This window comes from Myiozetetes cayanensis, unplaced genomic scaffold, assembly GCF_022539395.1.
Source record: "Myiozetetes cayanensis isolate MyiCay16 unplaced genomic scaffold, myiCay2020 scf316, whole genome shotgun sequence".
NCBI lineage: Eukaryota > Metazoa > Chordata > Aves > Passeriformes > Tyrannidae > Myiozetetes > Myiozetetes cayanensis.
This window is the reverse complement of record NW_026087540.1, coordinates 23,006-39,968: the sequence shown is the minus strand read 5'-3', so window position 1 is coordinate 39,968 and position 16,963 is coordinate 23,006. Positions and strand designations below refer to the sequence as shown.

Here is a 16,963-nt window from a genome sequence, read left to right as displayed (position 1 = left end):
GCCAACAGGGCGACGGGGGGGTCCTGGGGGGCTGTGGGGGGTCATGAGGGATCCCCCAACCCCCCCGTGTGCCCCTAAGACCCCCAAAGTCCACAAGTCCCTCCAAACTCCGCCGACCCCTCCCCGCTCCCCTCAGCGCGGCCGCTTCCCGCCTCCCGCCTCCACCACCTCCCATTGGCCAGCAAGCCCGCCCGTCATCGCCCGCAGCCAATCACCGCCCAGGAAAAGGGCGGGGGGCGGTGCCTTCGAGCCGCGCCAGTTAAGCCTCTTCTTGGACTAAAACTCCCGTCCTGCCCCGCGGCCCCTTTGAGCTCCGTCAGTGTCCCCTCAGTGATCCCCAAGTGCCCTCAGTGCCCATTCGGGACCCCAAAGTGCCCCCCCTCGATCTCTCTATGGCTCTCATGTGCCCCTCTGGGCCCCTGGTGCCCCCGCACCGCCCTCCCACCCCCACAGAGCTGTTGAACAACTCCGGGACTACAGCTCCCGTCATGCCGCGCACCATAAAGAGCCTATTCTAGATTCGCCTTCAACTCCCGTCAGCCCCGCGCCCCACGGACCCCGTTATAGCCGGGTTTGCAGACCCCAGTGTTCTCCCAAATGCTCCCCGGCCCCTGAGTTCCCCTCAAGGGCGCCATGAGAACCACAGATTTGCCCCTCAGGCCCATAAGTGTCCTCTTAGACCCCGAAGTGCCCCGTTAAAGCCACTTTCGGGACTACAACTCCCGTCATGCCCCGCGGCCCCACAGAGCCCGTTGTACCCGCGCCTACAACTCCCGTCGTGCCCCGCGGCCCTCAGAGCCCCCATAAACGCCCCCAATTCCCCCCAAGTGCCCCCAAATTCCCTCCCCGACCTCCAAGTGCCCCCCTGAACTCCCAAGTGTCCCCAAAGGGCCTCCAGACCCCAAACTTGGGGCCCCCCAGGATCCCTAAGTACTCCCCGAGTTCCAGCTCTTTATTTGTATTTGTTATTTAACTTTCTGGGTGTCTAAAACATTTCTCACACGGTTTTGCCTTGGGGGAGCTGACCCTTATTGGTGGCAGCGGGAACTTGTTATCAAAGGTGAAGCTTATGAGTTTCAGATTGCTGCAAAAAAAGAAGAAAAAACCCCTCTTTGCTGTGTGCAGCCAGTGCTGTGAGCAAAGCAGGACCCAGGAGGCTGAAGAGAGACACCATGGTGTTGGGGAACATGGAGCAAGGTTGTCCACACTGTGTCAGACCTCAAGGGAAAGCTCCAACCAGCCCAAACCTCCTTAGGAGAGACCCTGGATCATTATCAATAGAGAATGATGCAATCAACTCTTCTCAAAGGAAAAAAGTAACAAATTACACCCTTTAAAATAAGAATGCATATTTATTAGAACCCCTTTGAAGTATTTCTCCATGTTAAGAAAACTTCCTAATTAACTGTTTTAGACTAGAGGAAAATCAAGGAAGAGCCGTGGTTTCTTAGCACTTGATTTAATCTGAAGGAGCCCCACGGTCCCCACGGTGCACTTGGCGCTGAGTCCTTGAACCTCAGGTGAGGTTCTGCTCTGGGAGGAGATTGCACAAACCTTTCCATGAGTCCAAGTCAGAAGAGAAACTCAAAGTATCTTAAAGCATTAATGGGTCCCACTGAGGGCCATTCCCAGTTCAGGCTCCTCATGGACTCCTTGGAGGAGATCCCTGCAGGCCACGACTGCACAAATCTGTCAAAAGCAAACCCCAAAGTGCCTTTAAAAACTGAACTACTTCCAAGAATTAATGAGCCCCACAGAGTGTCACAACTGACAAAGCCTCTCCAGGGACTAATTAGAGCAGGTAACTGCAGAGGATTGCACAAACCTCCCCGAGACTCAGCGTCAAAAAAAAAAACCTTAATAAACCCTGAGTGCCCTGAAGCATTAATGAGCCCAATGAGGGTTGTCACTGTCTGAGGCTCTCAAGGGACTCGTTACAGCAGATAATTGGAGGCCAGGGTTGCACAAACCTCTCAGAGGTGTCTCCTCACAGCCCTTGGGGCACAGACGGGGCTGTGCCCGAGGGGACAAAGACTTGGGATCTCTTGGACTTCTGGCCCCGTCACTTGATGTCCCCTGTGAAGGAACAAACCCCCTCTCAGAGGTGCTGACAGGCCAGTGCTGGGAATGGTTATGAGGGTTCCCAGGGCCTGGTGTGTGACAGTGGCCCTGGGGCACCCCGAGCAGGTGTCCAGAAAACAAGGCCAGTCTGGGCCAGGCCCAACTGGGGACTTTTCCTCCTTGTGCCCTGTTAAACTCCCCTCAGGCTCTAATACAGACAACTGCTGGCATTGCCCTGTCCCTCCAGAGATCCCCCTGGGTTCTGCCCTCCTGTGCCTCGATGCCATCCGAGTGTGTTACAATCTGCTTAAATATTGCAGAAAGAACTTCGGATTTGAACATTGCCTCGAGCAAAACTAAAACTCACCCAAGTTATCTGTTGATACCAAAAACTGATTTTTAGTAATTGCTGAGAGATGCAAAGAGGAAAAAATAAGAAAAGGTTGGAAAATGCTAAGACTGTGTTTTAGAAGCAAAGAAACCACCATATCACCTTTCTGCCGTGCTGGTGTGAGTGGGGGGGAAAGCAATTTTCTGCCCTTTTTTTTTTCACTGTTTCTGCTGCTTTTTGATGTTATCACTTTAGTTGCAGGGGGTCTGACAGCTTTAGTTCTCTGGAATGCAGGATGTGTGGTTTTGTTGCTCACACTGAGTCCTCTCCCAGGCCATGCACGGTCCCAGTTCAGCTGCAGTTCCCCGGCCCTCAGAAATAAGGTCAGGCTGGAAGGATAAGATTTAACTCAGACATGTGGTACGGTGGTCTCAGTTCTCTCCAGGCCAGCACAGTTCCAGTCTCCCGTGGCAGGCAGCATGCAGTGGTGGTGGAGAAAAGGTGAGGGGAGGTGGGGAGAGACTCATGGGGGAATCAGTTCTCTCTCCCTTTCCTCTTCCCTGATTTTCCAAAATTTGTCCTTGACTTTTACAGTGTTCAAAGGAGGTTGTTTGTGGTTTCTTAGCACGTAGCCCTATTCAGATGTCTGAGGAGATACAGTAACCACAGACAATGGCAGAGGGGTCAGAGGGGATAAAAGGGGTGGTGGGACCCCAAACTGAGTGGGAGGGGAGTGAGACCCCCCAGAAGTGAAGGGTGGCAGGGCAGTGAGGTTTGGGGGATGATGGAAAATGGGTGGGAGAGAGTGGGGAAGTGGCAGGGTGGGACACCCAAACTGAGCATGGGGGGCTGGGGAGTGGGGGGATGATGTGGAAGGGGTAGAAGAGGGGGGGAAAAAGTCGGGGTTGTGATCCCAAAAGTGATCCTGGGGGGGGTGCGGATTGGGGGGACCATGGAAAAGTGGGAGGAACAGGGAGAAGGGTGGAAAAGGGGGGTGGTCTGGCAGGTCCGACGGTCCCATGGGGGTCTTTGGGCACAGGGGGCTGGAAATGGGGGTGGCCCCCTGAGCTCCCAACTACTGTGGGGTGCTGGGGCTGCTGGATTCAGTCTCAACCTTGGATTATGACAACAGCTTCAGTTTAAGGGAATTACAGAGGTGGGACTGAACCACTTTTGTACCCCAGGTTTTAATGATGGAAAATCTGATCTATTGATAGAAATGAATTATTTAGGGTAACAAATGATCAGACAAAAGATCTTCATCAGAATTATTTACCGCACAATAGAAACACTAAAACTACCAGTAGTACAGAATAAGATAGGACAGTGCTCTACACTAAAACAATTGTTGAAGCAATTCTACTCAAGCTGGCACCAAAGCAAGAATTATTAATTGGAGATGGATGGAATTCCCCCAGATCAACACTCGTGGGGAGATCTCTGCTCTCAACCTCCAGCAGTGACCTTGGGGGGTCCCCAGCCAAGGCAGGAATCTCCACACACCCCCCAAGAAGGGTTCTGTTGGCAGAACCTGCTCCTCACAAAGGGGACTGGCCCTTTCTGGTAGGAAGGGATGGACTGACAGTCACTGGACTCCAGGGGTTGCCTCAACATCAGGGGGGTCATTCGGGGTGGGAGCAGTGGTCGAAGCTCTTCCCGCAGTCGGGGCACTCAAGGGCTTCCCTTACCAGTGGGTCCGTTGGTGTCTGGTCAAGGCAGAGCCGTGGGTGTAGCTCTTCCCACACTCCCCACACTTGAAGGGCCTCTCCCCGGTGTGGATGCGCCGGTGGGTGACGAGGGTGGAGTTCCGGTTGAAGCCCTTCCCGCAGTCGGTGCAGCGGAAGGGCCTCTCCTCTGTGTGTGTCTGCTCATGCCTGAGGAGAGTTGAGCTGGTCTGAAACCACTTCCCACATGCCCCACACAAGTAGGGCCGTTCCCCAGTGTGGACGAGCCGGTGCCTGACGAGGTGGGAGTTCTGGCTGAAGCTCTTCCCGCAGTCGGTGCAGCGGAAGGGCCGTTCCCCCGAGTGTGTCCGCTTATGCCTGTGGAGAGATGAGTTCATCCGAAACGTCTTCCCACATTCCAAGCACTTGTAGGGCCATTCACTGGTGTGGGTGTGCTGGTGGGTACGGAGGGTGCTCTTCCAGCTAAAGCTCTTCCCACACTCCCCACACTTGTAGGGCCTCTCCCCGGTGTGGATGCGCCGGTGGATGATGAGGGTGGAATTCTGTTTGAAGCTCTTCCCGCAGTCGGTGCAGCGGAAAGGCCTCTGCCCTGTGTGTGTCTGCTCATGCCTGAGGAGACTGGAGTTGGTCTGAAACCTCTTCCCACACTCCCCACACTCGTAGGGTCTCTCCCCGGTGTGGATGCGCTGGTGGGTGACGAGGGTGGAGTTCTGGCTGAAGCTCTTCCCACAGTCGGTGCAGCGGAAGGGCCTCTCCTCCATGTGTGTCCTCTCATGAATGAGGAGATGTGTGCTGGTCTGAAACCTCTTCCCACATTCCCTACAAGAGTAGGGCCGTGCCCCAGTGTGGATGTGCTGGTGTCGGATCACGCTGGAGCTCTGGCTGAAGCTCTTCCCACATTCCAAGCACTTGAAGGGCTTCTCCCTGCTGGGAGGCCGCTTAGGGATCACCAGCTCAGAGCTCTGGTTCAAGCTCTGGCCGCCTTCCTGGGACAGGCTGGCTCTTTTGTCTTGGCAGCACCCTGGGCATGCTTTGCAGTCCCTCCTCCGGGGGCATCTCCGGGCCTTTTCCTCCCCGCTGCCTTCCTGCGCCGGGGAGCCCTTCAAAACGGCCTCTCCCACCAGGCTCTGCTGGGGGGATTTGTCCTCCGTGCTCTCCGTCCTCAGCTCGGGGCCTGGGGCAGGAAGGAAGAAGGACAGGCAGGGAATTTGCCTCCGGCCCAGAGGGAAGGCCAAGGACATCCCCCAGATCCGGCCCCAGCAGGATGGCGGTGCCAGCGGGGTTGTCCTGCAGCCGGGGGCGATGCTCGGCTGCCACAGGCACCACAAGACAGGGCCAAAGGGGCACTGACTTCCTCCTCACCTGCCTGGGGGTCCTGCGGCATCTTCCTCGCAGCCTCCTCCTCCATCTGCCCAAGCTTTGGGAAGGACAAATCCTGCTGGGGGGAAAAAAGGGCTGAGAGCATTGCCTTGGGGGTTCCTCCTGCCCAAGTCCGTATCTAGAACTCACCGGGCATCCTGGGACCATAAAAACCTCCAAAACACCAAGAGTCAGCCCAGAAAAACCCAAACCACCAACATTCAGGCAAAAAAACCCTTTAGAAATAGCAAGAAGAGCCCAGCACCCCAACCTGCAAAAAGTTGAGATCAAGCCAAAAAACACTCCAAAATATGAAGATTCAGCCCAAAAAAACTCTCCCAGGGGTTTCCCCTCTCTGGTCTTTCCTCTCTGGGGTTCAGAGGGTCTCCCTGTCTGGAATCTTGGGGGGTCCCACTTAGGGATGCTGGGAGTGTTGGGAGTCCCAAGGGTCCCTTCTCCTCTGACTCTCACTTTCAGGGTGCTGCCTTCCCACACATTCCCCCTCTCCAGGTTCTCCACCTTGTTGTCCCGGGGATGCCAGGGGTCCCCACTCTCCAGGCTTCCTCTTCTCCGCTCTCCCCCGTTTCAGGCTCCCGGGGGTCCCGGGCTCCTCCCTCTCCGTGCTCCCCCCTCCGGCCTGCCAGGGATCCCCCAGCTCCGGCATCGCCCGCTCCGCCCTCCACCCTCGGCAGCTCCCAGGGGGACCCCAAAACTGCTGTGTCTGCCCAGCCAGCCCCGGGCTGACCCTGTCCCTGCTCCTCCCTGCAGGCTCCGTGGCCGGGCACACTTTGTGTTCCTGGGTGCCACCAGCTCAGCAGCTGCAGCCGCTCCAATCAGCGCCCGCAGCTCTGCAGCAAAGCCCCAGCTCACCTGGCACACAGGGCACGGACACAGCACCTTCTCGCTGCTGGGCACTCCCAGCTCAGCCTCTTCCCCAGCACGGGGCTCTCCTGCCTCAGCACCACCTCTGCCTTCCACTTCTTCTCAGGGCCACCTTAGGGCCTGCTCTCCAGGACAGGAAATTGCAGGGAGGGCAGATGATGTGCATGCCCGGGGGTGCCTGCTTGCACTGGCTTGGGGGCTCTTTCTCCTTCCACAACCACCCCACAACTTCTCCTGCTTTTCTAACCCCACATCTTTGCAGACTGACCTTGTCTCTCTGTCTGCACAGACACATCTATCCCCTGTGGACAGAGCCTCCAGCATGTGCTGCCCTGGCAATGGCAACCAGGAATCCCTTCCCTGCTCCTGCTGCCACTGATCCTGAGCCAGGCCAGGATCCCTTGGCCCTCTTGGCCCCCTGGGCACACTCTGGCTCCTGTTCAGCTCCTGTCCCTCCACACTCCCAGCTCCCTTCCTGCCTGGCTGCTCTCCAGACACTCTGTCCCCAGCCCAGGGGCTGCCGTGGTTGTTGTGGCCAAAGGGCAGGACCCGGCACTTGGCCTGGTTGAACCTCATCCCCTTGGAATCAGCCCATGGATCCAGCTTGTCCAGGTCCCTCTGCAGAGCCCTCCTGCCTTCCAGCACATCAATATACACCCCAGCTTGGTGTCAGCTGCAAATCTGCTCATGAAATGCTGGTTCTGCAGGAGCTGGAGATGCTCAAGGGGCAGCAGGACCAAGTCAGGGGCCGGGGGTCTTTGGGGATTGGGAGTACAAACCAGGACAGACCAGTACAAACCAGGACCTCCTCACTGCTCCCCAGATCTCTCCTAGAGCTGGGTCATGTCGTTGTGGGACACCTGAGCCCCCCTCAGTGCCCTCCAGTACAGCCCAGTGTGTTCCTGTCCCAGGGTGCCGGGTGATCCCTCTTTGGGGAGGTTGGGTGAGGATTTGGAGGGTTTTGGGTGCATTTGGGGGAGTTAAAAGGGGTCTGGGGGCATTCGGGGGGTCAAAGGGATCTGTAGGGGGAGGGGATTAAAGGGAAAATGGGGTTTTGGGGGACATTTGGGGGGGTTTTTGGGGCCTGTGGAGGGGGAGGAGGGTCAGCACCACGAGTAAGGGAGTCCTGAGACCCCCCTTGGTGTCCCCAAGACCCTCTTGGTGTCCCCAATTCTCCCCTTGACACCCCGAGACCCCACTGGTGTCTTCAATGTCCCCAGGGCCTTCCCATGGCCCCAATTCCCCCTCTGACAACCCCAATTCCACTGTCCCCAAACCCCATCCCTGATGTCCCCAACCCTCCATCTCCCCCCAGGAGCCCCCCTGGACCCTCTGACCCCAAAAACGTCCCCTTCCTCCCCCACATTCACAGAAAGGCCAAGGGCATCTCAGGACATGTTGGGGACAGTTGGGGAGCTTTAGGGGGCACTGGGTGGGAATAGGGGGTTACTGAGAGATTACCAGGACACACTGGGGGACACTGGAGGTTACTGGGCCATACTGGAGGTTACTGGATGCTCACTGGAGGATTACTGAGCCATACTGGGGGGCAGTAGGAGGTCACTGGGACACACTGGGTGGTAACTGGGGGGGGGTTACTTGGTGCTCACTGGAGGATCACTGGGCTATACTGGGGGGAGATAGTGGATGTGGTACATCTCCCCCCCAGACTTTGGGGGGCACCCCCAGGACCCCTCCCTTGGGGCTGGGGGACACCCTGAACCCCACTAACAGGCTTCAACGTATCTCTTCCCCCCCTCCCTGTGGGGTCTCTGTGTGCTGAGTTTTGGGGGTCTCTGGGGCTCGGGGGGGGATCTGTATCCGCTTTCCCTGCGGTTGGTCCGCCGGGCCGGCAGGAGGCGCTGTGGTCGGAGCGGCAATGGCGGGGCCCCGCGGTGCCTCATGGGAGTTGTAGTTCCCTCATCAGTAATCCGCCGGCGCGCCTGCGCACTGCAGCCATAGCGCCGGGAGAGCCCCACCCCGCCCGGGAGGGTTTCAATCGCCACGCTCTGCCCTTCGGGGACTCCCGAACCCCTCCGCTAAATCCTCCCGAGCCCTCCAGCCCTTCCCTCCACAGCCCCGCTCTCGCCGCAGCCGCCACCACCGTTACCTCTCTCGCTGCTCGCGGCCAACATGGCGCTGGGCGCGTGCACCGCCTTTAAACCACCCCTCCACAGCCAATCAGAGCGCGGCCGCGCCCCCTCCAGCCCCGCCCCCGCTGCGGCCCCGCCCCGCACAGGGAACCACGGGAGTTGTAGTTGCGGCGGCCGAAAGGGAATGCGGAAGTTGTTACTGCAGGGTCAAATCTGTGCAGATGCCGCGGGAGGAACGAGGGGCCGCTGTCAGTGATGTCCTCCAGGGAGAGAAGGAACGAAAGGGCCACCGCCCACGTGCTCCGAAAGGAGTTGTATGCAAGATTAACGAGAGAAGGGAGAAAGGAGTCAGAGCTGGAGTCCTCTAAAGAAACATCCCCCTCTCTGACTTCAAGCCTTTGTGGGACCAGGGGGAAAAGCTGTCGGTGTCGCTCCGTCCCCTAATTAAAACAGAATACACAGAGGAGGGCTCGGATGACAATAACCCCTCAAATAACTACAGAAGAAGTTCCTCAGACAGCGACTGAGTCAGCTGAGTTAAAAAAGGAATAGAGCAGGACCCCTCCAGGATCTGAGACTGAGTGTGTTTGGAGAGTCTCTCTTACTGGGGCTGACCAAATGTTGTTATCAGCAAAAGAGGCTGAAGGGTTCTGGGGAGCTGGAGTTTTCCTGACCACAGGAGATTCTCGTGGGCCCTGGCACCTTCCCCAAAAAACAGCCTATTGGGCAGGGGGACTCAACCCCCTGAAAAGAGGAGATTCCCTGGCTACAGTGGGAAATGTTCATCAGATTGTGGAAAGTGTGCAAAAGGCTTCTCGTTTACAAATGACGGGTGATGGGGAATGAACACCAAACCCTGAATCCCCTGTGATGCTGCCTGCAGACCCTGAAAGGATGATTGCCCTTCTCAGAGGTCTCCCTGAGGCTGTGAAACCCGCTGGCATTCAGTTCAAAGGACAAATAAAAAACCTCAGCAAAGGGGAAAGAACTGCAGGAACTGCAGCCACCTCAGAAGCAGCTTTAACCCCTGTTGTTACTGTGGAGAAAATAAGATTTGCACCTTGGGGGAGGTGGCACAGGAATTAATTAATTAGGGAAGAAAATATGGCCCATACCTTCAATCACTACTGATTCTCTATCAGTTGGGCACAGAATGCAAAACAAGTATTCCTCCAGCAAGGCTCCAAAAGGAAACATTCTGCTCTAGACAAGGAGGACCCACCATTACTGGAGGACACAGGGAAAAAAGGAATCCCCTGTGGATTGTGGGCTTGCAAAAAGGAATCCCCAAATCCCTAAGGGATGGCCAACCCAGGGAGAAATGAGAGACATTAATGCAAGAATGGCCAGCAAAGGAGGGATCCCTGAAAGCTGTCCCTGCTCCAGCCCCTGCCCTGGAGGGCTCACAGCAAGGGGAGGGGACGGGAAACTCCTCTCTTTGTCCCCAGGAGCTGAGCCGGGGGGCCAAGGGGGGTTTGACATTGGACAGCTCACCAAAAATTCCAAAGGACACTTGTTAATAACCTGTCCTATCGGTCCCCACAAAACCCCTGTCACTTTTCTGGTAGATCCTGGTTCTCCAGTGTCTGCCCTGAAGACTGAAGGTGCATCTGCCTGTGGAATCACTCCCTCACAGAAAGGCACATTTGTTGCTGGTGCTTTTGGAAACACCCAGAGAACAGCAGAGGTGAGATGCTGCTGACCAGGGGAGGAGAAAGCAGGTGAAACCCTGATGATTTTGGGTAAACTTCCTGCTCATTTACTGGGGCTGGACCTCCTGAAGGGAAGGTCTTGGGCTGATGAGGAAGGAAACACATGGCCTTCTATTCCAGCACTGCAGCACATCCTGCACTGGCAGGAATTGTCCCTTGTTCCTCCTGCACCAGCAGTAACAGTGCACCAATAGATTGATGACATTTTGGTAGCAGGAAATGAAACTGCACCTGTGCAAACCACCCAAACCATTCTGGAGGAATGGTTTGTATTCCTCCAGACACACTTTCCTGCCTTGACCAACTTCAAACCTCAGAGAATAAAAAGGATTTGCAGCATGATTTAGGCCTGCTGATCTTCTGGAGAAAACACATCCCTGATTTTTCAATAATTGCACTGCCCTTCCATGATTTGTTGTGGAAAAAAGCAAGTTGGAATTGGACCCCCCTTCATGAAGAAGCCCCACAACTCTTGATTTTTGAGGCCAACACACACCACTCACTGGGCCCCACACACCCCACCGATCCAGCACAAATTGAGGGGGCATTTGCAAGCTCTGGACTGTCAATACACTGATGGCAGAGAGGACCTGATGGTCCCACTGGGCCAATAGGGGTTTATTCACTCAGTGTCAAAGATGCCCAGGCAAAAGGACTTTTTTTGTGGAGAGCACTGCTTTTTGAGAAGCAGACAAAATTGTCCCTCAGCAGTCTCTGATTTTAAGGGGACCCTTTAAGGCCATCAAGCCTGTTTTGACAGGAACCCCAACCCCTGATAGGGTGGCCCAGCCAGCTCCTGTTGGGAAATGGAAGGCTCAAATTGAACATTATTGCACCATCTTTCAGGGAACAGAAGGAGCTCACAAAAATCCTCCCTGACAAGGTGAGGTGACTGTAAATAGCACAGCTGATTCTCCCCCTTTTGTGGTTCAAGTTGCACCCCCACACTCAGAGCAATTGCAGGATGGGGGGTTTCCTGATGCCTCAGCTGAGCAGGAAGAGGAAGTTTGGAAATATCGTGCTGTGGCTTTACAGGGACATCCAGGAGACAAAACAGACCCCGAAGGAGAAGGCAGGGCACAGGCAGGAGAATCAGGTGCAGTTTGGAGGGCATTTAACCAGGAAGCTGAAACCTCTGACTCTGTACATGTTTACAGGGATTCTTTTGCTGTGTTCAAAGGTTGCACTGAGTGGCTCCCCTGCTGGGACAGCAATGACTGGGAAGTGAATTGAGTCCCTCTTTGGTAAAACGGAATAGGGCAAGAAATTCTTGCTCTAGCAAAGAAAGGGAATTTTTTAGTGGGATGGGCAGCCTCCCATCAGGAAAATGAAACTCCAGATGGCCACTGGAACAACAAAGGAGATGAACTGGCCAGATCAGCCCCTCTAAGTGTAACAACTCCCCCAGAGCTGGCACAGACTGTGACAATGGTTGCACTTCAAGCCACAGCACACAGGGACACAGGACCTGTGCAGAGCAGCAGGAAGCAGGGGATGGGCAGTGACTGGAGAGATGTGCCCCACCTGCACCTCCTCATGTGAGCAGTGCAGAGCCCGACTGGAGCATCACCCTTTAGAACAACCCCCCTTACACAGAAGAAACAGAAAAGGGCTGTGGGACATTCTTTGACCCATTATACACACCAGATAGTAAATATGCCACAGTTTTTGGTCCTTCCTGGTGTGTACAACTTCCTAACATAACAAATGTAACTCCAATTAACCGGAAAAACTTGATGTGGGCATGGTCTGTACAAGCATTTTTTGAATCCAAATTTATAGAACCCAAATTTACCGTGCCTCAAGTAGAAGACAGTCCTTTATTCAATTGCTCAAAGGTTATAACATGTAAAGAAGGACCAGGAGATCCTCCAGAAATGTTGGTTTCACTTAGAATTAGAATATTAATAAGGGACATGTGTACTTGTTGGAGATACCCCTCTGAAGGCTGGAGAAATCAGAATGAATCCTGTAACTCAACCTACAAATATCTTCATAATCACTGCAGAGTTCCCTTTACCCACTACCCAATCCATGGTACCCCATGGTAAATACTAAACCAAAGATCACCATCCTTGGTCTTGCAGAATGTTAAAACAACCAAGTGTGTGTGTAATGTTCAATTTATCAGAAAGTGAATGCTGGGTAACAATTTAGAATGCTTTGATCTCCACTGAGGAGGCACGAACAACAAGGAGAGAGAGAAGTAACCACAATAAAAATTTGTTTTATGCAATACAACCGCAAGAAGTGTTGGATGGATCAGGGGTTCCTGAAATCCTGGAGTCTTTTGGACTCACCAGATGGGGAAAATGGATAGCACCAATTGGAATTGCAATTGTCATTGGAATTGTGTTCCTAATTATTGGCATTGGCCTGGTTAAATGCAGGATAAAACGCTTGCTGGTTTCCTTCTCTCCCTCTGTTGGCTGTATTCATGTCACCAGCACTGAAGGAACTACATCGATGTGCCCAGAAACAATGTCGAGTCATCAGGGTGGAGTGGAACACACAGATAATATAGAAATGCCAAGAACTATGTTTCTCCATTGTTTCTGCCTGTCAGAAACTTCCGACCAAACATTCTCTGTCCTCTCTCTGCCAGAAGTTCTCACCAGGACTTCCCACGGGACTTTTCCTGCCAAAAGATCCTACCATCGTTTAAGGTTATCAAATCTCCTCGGACATCTGAACTGGCTGCATGCCAAGAAACCACCTAAAACCTCCTTTGAACACTGTAAAAGTGGAAGACAAACAGGAGACTGAGACTGTGCCGGCCTGGAGACAATTGAGCCCCAGGTGCTGCATGCGGGAGTTCCCTGACCATCTTTCCTGAGGGCCAGGGAGCTGCGGCTGAACAGGACCCTTCCAGGGCCTGGGACACCGCTGGTCCCTGAGCAGCAAAACCACACTCCTGCATTCCAGAGAACTAAAGCTGTCAGACTCCCTTCAGTTAAAGAGATTACATCAAAAAGTGGCAGGGACAGAGGAAAAAAAAGGCAGAAAACTGTTTCTCTCCCCCTCTTTCACCAGTAGGGCAGAAAGGCAGTTTTTTGGTGGTATCTTTTCTCTACTTCTAATAAATAATCTTAGCATTTTCCAATCTTTTTCTTATTTTTTTTTTCATCTTTCCCCTTGCATCTCTTAGCAATTAATAAAATCAGTTTTTGGTGTCAACAGATAACTTGTGTGAGATTTAATTTTGCTCAAGGGTATATTCGAGTCTGAAGTTCTTTCTGCAGTATTTAAAGCAGATTGTAACACCCCCTCAACAAACACTCCTCCAGCTGTGACCCTTGTCTGGTGGGAAACACAAAGGGATGTGTGGGAGGGTTTCAGTAACAACACGAAGAATTTTGGAGAGGAACCACCCAGATCTTGATCTCTGCCTGGGTGTGGGTGTGAACTGACTGTGCTATGAGTGTTGTTACTGTGAATCTACAATTCAGTCACTGTTAAAATTGTAATATATGCTTTTGAATCCCTTGATAAGTGTTAAGTTGGTCAATGATTAAGCCCTACTAATCTCTTTTGCCCCCTTAACTTTGTGTCCAAATCCCTTACACCCTGACCCTCTTGCATCTGAGGCTCTATGTAAATCATTCCCTTTCATAGAAAAAATATATTTTTTAAAAATCCACTTTAAAATCTTCCTCCTCAGCTAAACTACAAAACAACTCCAATTAGTATTTGAAGACTTGAAGACATAAAGACAATTAAAGGAAGGAAAATAATTTGTTTTTCTGTATTTTAATGAGCCCCACAGTGTGTTTAGAGACAAGTCCAGCCTCCTGAGGTACTGAGAGAAGACTGAAGAAGCTGCTCAAGAAGTCAGAAGCCAAACTCCCAGTCCCTTGAAGCATTGCTGGGCCCCACTGAGGGCAGGCACTGACAAAGCCTCCCCAGGGACTCCTTCGAGCAGATCCTTGCAGGCCAGGAGTGCAGGCAGACAAAGGCTCTGGGCAGGCCCCTGCAATGCTGAGCAAAGCCTGCCTTGGTTTTGGGGAGCACAAAGGCCAAGGCTGAGCCCCAGGCCCTGGCCCAGCAGATCCTGTCCCTGCCGGGGGGCTCAGGGCTGTTTGGGGGCAGTGGGATGGGAGGGGGAGCAACAACAAAGGCCCAAAACTGGGCAAGCCCTGCCAGGCTGCTCAGGGAGGGGCGAGGCAGAACCCAAGGGCAGAAGCTGCCAGGAAAGTTGCTTGTGGTGGCCTGAGGGGCAGAGGCAGCTGCCAGAGCCAAGGGCACAAAGGCCTGGGTGCCTTTGGGCCTTGCAGCCCTGCCAGAGCCCTTGGCCATCTCTGCTGCAGGCTGTGCTCCCCTGGCCCTGCTGCTCCTCTGGCCTTGCAGGCTGCACACACCCCTCCTGCTTTCCCACCCCCTCCCAGCAGCATTTCTGGGCCCTCCCTGATGGCTCTGCTGTCCCCCAGCTCTGGCTGTTCCCTGGAAAACAAAGCCATGGGAGGATCCAGACTCCCTCTAAAATAGAAGGGTTAACTTTGTTCATAAAATCTTACATGTATGAGGGAGTCAGAAACTTTTTGTTGTAATTAAACAAGAGGAGTTTCACAGACAGCTTGCTAATCAAGTCAATAAACAACTGATAAGAACTGCACCTTTTCATCTCTGACAAATACCAGAGGACCATTTACCAAACCACCGAAGTCAAGCAACAAACAAATTTACATCCGAAAAGCCAATGCCAGACACCACTTAACATGTACTTAAGAACACGAACCTGTATAAAAAGAGACACTGACTTCATTTTGGTGTGTGTCTCGGCAGGGCTCTTACCCTCCAGGCCACCCAGCACTGTTTTGCTTTATTATCGCTTGCTTAATAAATTTATCAATGTTTAATTGGAATTGAGTTGTCTAAATTCTTATACTAACTTATAACACCTCTGGGTGACGTCTTGCACCACAAGAGTCCCCGCTGAGCAACATTTCTTTTTCCTCACCTTCAGTCCGAACCTTCCATGCTGCTCTTTGTGGAGATTTCATTCTATTTTCAATATGGAGGAAAGCTCCATCCTTGCAAAGCACGTCTAGAACCTCTCCAGTTCTTCCTCATTCCTCCAGAATGGGGAGCCCCACACCCAGACAGAGCAGTCCAGATGTGGTGATCCCAGGGCTGAGTCCAGGGAGGTGACAACTCCCCTGTCTGGGTGCCCACACTGCCCCTAAGACAGCCCCATGTGCAGTTGGCCTTCAATCAAGGGGCTGTTCTGATTCTTTGTAAGGTCAGGGAATCAAGTGGCAGTGTGACACTGCACGGCCTCCTGGAGCCAAAGGGATGCAGGGACACTGTGGAATGTCCTGGAACCAAGGGGCCACTGTGCCTGCCCAGCACTCCATGGAATCAAGCAGAGCCGCTGCCTCCCCCTCGCCGCCGCACGGACCGGAGTCGCCGGCTCTGCCCGCTTGGACCCCTCTGGAGTCAGCGTGTTCTTGGGCAGCACAACTCAGCTCAGACCAGGGAGTTTCCCAGAGTTTTCTTTGCCCCCTCTTTCCCCTGGGTTTGTTTTTTATTCTTTGTTCATTCAGGGGAAAAGGGGAAAGGGATGCAGGTGTTGATCCCTGTTTTGTCCTTTTTACAAAAGGCAGTTGGGGCAGGGGGGACAGGACAGCAATTTCTCTCTCTGCTGTTGCTTTGAACTGTTCTCTTGCTATTGCTATTTTTAGTGCTGTATTTCTTGTCAGTGAACTGTTATTTTTCTCTTTTACCTCCTTGTATTTTGTCTCCATGTATTGGTGGGGAATAAAAGGGGAGTGAGTTCATTTTATTGGAGTTCCTGTCCCAACATGTGTCTTTTAACCAGGACAGGTTGCTCAGGGGCTCCCTAAAATTTGGCATCATTCACAAAGGACTTGAAAACACATTTTGTCCCATTGTACAGAGAGATAATAAAGGTGATCTATAGTGGTGGTCAAGTTCTGGTCACTGAGGGATTTCATCAGGAAATTGCTGCCAAGAAGACTTTGTACCAAGGATTTAATTTGAAACTCTTCATTCAGCCAACTTCCCAACCACCACATCTCCTACTTCTTCAGTCCAGCTCTCACCACACTGGCCATAAGAAGACCACAGGAGACCATGTCAGGGGCCTGGATAAAGTCTGGGCACACAAGATGCCCTTCTATTCCCTCCCTCCAGGGGTTCTGCAATCCCTGCCTTGTCCTTCCCATGCCTGGCAATGGCTTCAGGAAGACTTGCCATGTCCCCCTCCCTGCTGAGCCTGAGCAGTCTGGAAGCCTCCTTGCTGCCCTGTTTGCAGACTGGTTCCATGTCTGCCTTTGCCAAGGCCCCAGGAAGCTCTGGGATAGCTCTGGCCTTTGCAAGGGTTTGGGAGAGGTCTCGCAGTGACCCTGCCCAGCCTTCTCAACATCCCTGACACCAAAACCTTTCTAATATCCCACACTCAGTCTTTACACCAAGAAAGGGGCTCAGAAGGACAGTGTGGAAGCGGAAAGAGCAGCTCTGCAAAGACCAAGCTCTGCTGCTCCCTGGCAGTGCTGCTGTGCTGGGATTGTTGTGCCCTTGCCCTTTGCAAATCCCCCCTGTCCTGCAGTGTGCTGTCCTTTAGGAACAGCTAAAAAGAAGGGTCTTGGACAAAGAGGGCACTGCAGGAGCCTTTATTTTGTTTAAATTCTCCGAGAGCACAATTCATCATTTATACATTTCTGGGTCAAATTCAATGGGTAGACACTAAATTAGAAGGCAGGTGCCTAAAAATATTTAATTGCACAGAAAATTATTGCAAGAACAACCCGATGACTTCCTCCAAAAAACCTGAGAAGGCAGGTTGGGGCATTAGTGCATTAGTGAGTTCCATTCTGAATG

General features: G+C 53.1%; 1 pseudogene; it reads right to left on the bottom strand.

The window, feature by feature from the left end:
• Nucleotides 1–1,861: 1,861 nt before the first annotated feature.
• LOC126645839 (zinc finger protein 501-like) lies at nt 1,862–7,312 on the bottom strand (annotated as a pseudogene).
• Nucleotides 7,313–16,963: the final 9,651 nt, after the last annotated feature.